The sequence below is a fragment of the Drosophila guanche genome, unplaced genomic scaffold, assembly GCF_900245975.1.
Source record: "Drosophila guanche unplaced genomic scaffold, DGUA_6, whole genome shotgun sequence".
Taxonomy (NCBI): Eukaryota; Metazoa; Arthropoda; class Insecta; order Diptera; family Drosophilidae; genus Drosophila; species Drosophila guanche.
Genome location: NW_022996407.1, coordinates 1 through 3,589, shown reverse-complemented (window position 1 = coordinate 3,589; position 3,589 = coordinate 1). Strand labels below are relative to the sequence as shown.

The 3,589-nt window shown below is 53.2% G+C and overlaps 1 pseudogene; it reads right to left on the bottom strand.

The window, feature by feature from the left end:
- Positions 1–33: 33 nt before the first annotated feature.
- On the bottom strand, positions 34–2,701 carry LOC117591666 (annotated as a pseudogene).
- Positions 2,702–3,589: the final 888 nt, after the last annotated feature.

Below are 3,589 nucleotides of genomic sequence, written 5' to 3'. Positions count from 1 at the left end.
AAAAAAAACAATTTGGTTTCACGCTTGCATTAGCCGAGATTTAGCTTTAGATTAGGTGCCATGCCTGGGCGGTGAGGTGTTGCCGGCGGCGCCGCCCGCTCCAGAGCCACCATTGAGTACACGCGCCTTGCGCGATCTCTTGAACTTGGCCATGTTCTCGCCAAAGACGTCGCCCGTGCGCAGGGCCGAGATGAGGTCATCGAACTCGCCCTTGTTGTCGCCGCCGCCACCCTTGGCCGGTGAGTCGCCGCCATTCGTGGGCGACGAGGACTTCAGGCCAAGATTGCGGGCAACGCTGCTCATGAGACCGGTCTTGTTCTTGCGATCGATGGTCCGCTTTTTGAGCTCGGCCTCCTGCTTGGCCCGCTTCTCCTCCTCCTCCTGCCGTCGACGGAAGCTCTCGTTGTCGTGACGCGCCTCCGCAAAGGCGCCCAGGAACGAATCAAAGATGCCAAAGAATTCGTCTGCCTGCAGCACGGATCCATCTTCACCGAACAGTCGAACGACCCGATCGAAGCGCGTCTTCATGTCCTGGAACTTGTCCTCCAGCTCGACAAAACGCACCGATGCCTGCGTATGGAACTCCCGCATGACGGGCAGGAAGCGATCGCCCTGCTGTGCGGGCCCCGAACTGCGATGGAACTCAATCTCACGGGACACATCCGCCAGCCCAGTGCGCAGCATCTGTATGTCCTCCAGCTTCAGCAGATCCTTGAACTTCTTTTCGATCACCTGCACCAGATAGTGGAGCAGCGTTGTGCCCTTGTCCGCGCTCGATTTGGTGTCCGCCAGACGACTGAGCGATGCCAAACGGAAGCCAGAGGCATTGCCGCGTGCCCCAAGGTTCATGTAGTTGCCTGCAACGGCAGACGGATTGAAATAATTGTTATGGATTTTGGAGATTCGAGTTTCGTGTTGATCCTACCCAAGGCCAGCACCAGTTCCAGTAACTTGCACAGACGTCGAGAGCGTGCCACCTCGCGTGAGGCGTCCATGACGCTCTTGATGCGCGGCGTCAGATCGTTGGCGGTGAGCATCAAGCGCTTCTTGTGTGCAGACTCTTCAGCCGCTGCTCGTAGTGGGGTATCCTGTATGTGGGGGCAGAGAGAAAGAGCAGATATAAATCACAGACTGCATCTGAGGTGCGCAGCAGCAGCAACTCACTTGGATAACGACAGAAAACGGCACGTGCCAGCGATTCAATGTCCTCACTGTGCTCGTCCAGCAAGGCTAGCTTTTCGGCCGAGGACGTGAACTTCAACAGCTGCTCGACAATGTCCAGCTGCAGCTGCTCATTGCAGTCCATGGAGAGGATGGCTCTGCGGAAGTTCAAGGCAAACGATTAGTCAGGCTTTGGGCTTAGTTTGGGTTCGTTCTTCCTACTTGGATATTTCCACATCGCTCATCTTCAGTTTGCTCAAGAGAATCGTGCAGGTTTGGGCTCGTCGTCCATCGATCATGGAGAGCACCTTCTGTTTGTTCTTCTGTCCAGTGGGTGCTAGATCCTCGTAGGAGGCATCGTGTGCCTATCAGGGGTAAGAACATAATTAGAGCTGCGGCAGAAGCGAACGCGAAGCAGTAGGAGGACTCTTACTGGCACTCCATTCTTTTGGTAGGCCGAAAACAGTTTGTCTATCGACTCCAGTTCCATGTTGTTGTACAGCTTGCTCTCGTCCAGTTCGCTCCAGACGGTGCCCTGCAGCTTGGCATCTGGCAGCTTGGACCAGTTGAAGCTCTTCAAGGGATTCGTGGGCTGTGGTACGTTCTTCTTCGGCAGCTCCACCTTGGGCGCCACAGGAGCTGCAGGTACACACACGGATCAGTGTTGGATCTCTCTCTGGATCCTTTGTTTTACTCACTCATTGCTGGCGTCATGCTGGGCGGCGGTGTGGGTGCGCATGGACATGGCGGCGGCGTCGGTGGCAGCATTGCTGGGGCCATTGGTGGTGCCGGCGGCGGTGGAATGGCATTCAACATCGGCGGCGGCGGTGATGGCGGCGACACAGCACTATTGCAGCATACCCGATGACCAAAAGGTTGCCGGTCTGACCGGCGCTTGCTCCTGCTGCTCGCTGTGCAGTCGACGCTGCAGATCCTCCGCCTTCATCTCGGCACTCTGGGAGCGCTGCACGGCCTGCGAGTGCTGTCAGTCCCGTCTCCAGATCCTCCTTCTCCTGCATTCACAGATCGATTTCCTGCTCCTTTTTGGCCAGACGCGACTGCACCTCAAAGTTTTCGCGCTCCAGCTCATCCGCCCGCTTGCGCGCCTGCGTCAGGGCCTGCCCACATCGATCTGCAGGGGTGCCACATCCGGATCATGGACTGGCGACTCGCTGGCCAGCTTCAGCTGCTGGCCGGGATCATCCAGGGGATCGGGTATGAGGTCGCTGCTGGGTCGTTGCGCCACTTGCAGCACAATCTGCTGGACCACGCGATCAATCAGCTGCCAATGCTCGGTGCAGTGGCCCGTGTCTGAAAACAGAAATTAAATTAGTTGCAGATCCATGCCAGTGGCTGTGACACTTACAGGGTAGCAGGAGCATATACTGCAGCAGCGACAACATGTGTGGATACGCTGGCGAGTGGCTGAGCTTGCGGCGCATCAACTCGAACATGGAACCACATGCTCTTTGTTGAAGCGACATGCGAATTCCTTCTCATCCTCGGCTCTCTGGTAGAGTTTCTTCAGGACACTTCGTCGCTAACGTTGCTAATTTGTTTGTGAGACCCCTGTTTGTGGACGCTGAGCCCTGAGTGGTTTACGGACAGGTCGCAGAGCAAGAGCACCCACGCGTCGTAATATTTAAGTATCGCGTTCACCGGTATCAACTCCTGTCGCAAGTGTTTCCTGTACTCCTCGGCAAGGGGCGTATCCCCACCCTTACCGCCCCTTTCATCTCATAGAAACATAAATATAGATCGGATTAATGGAATACTTTTTGCCCCCTGCCAAAGACTCTCTTAACTTTTTTGATATTCACCGAATCATAGTGGAGCAGGGCACAACCGGGAGCTGATTTTAAGAGCCGACAACCCACCGCTATTTTGAGGCCACTCTCCCACTCTTGATAAGGTCTGGGACGGGGGGTTAGAGGCGACACAGGGCCCTGTTGATAGCAGCAGTGGAATGTTCTCAATGGAAGCGTGAATCATATCCTCAAGCAACCTATGTACTCGTGAGTAAGTGACTGAGTGAGAGCGACTGTAGTGTGAATGAATGCTTATATTACAGGCAATACGTTTTTTCTTCTTTTTTATACATATATTATTTAATTTCATTCCAGAATCTCCATGAATCCATCTCCAAACCAAGTTGATTATCATTAAAATAAACGACTATTATTCAGTGGTTCTTCCGCACAAACAAAAAATAGGGTCTGAGTTCTACTCAGTTGTATTCTTTCCGAATGGGGGTCTCATTCTCTCTTTTATGAACTAATTTAACGCTTGAATTTCAATGCTACTAGCTATGATATTTGATAGGCGTATACAAAACATAAGTATCAATTAAATTCCCATTTCAAATTGGAATTCCGGCGGTTCTTCCGCATATAACAGAGGTTCAGAGTTCTACTAATTTTCTTGAAAG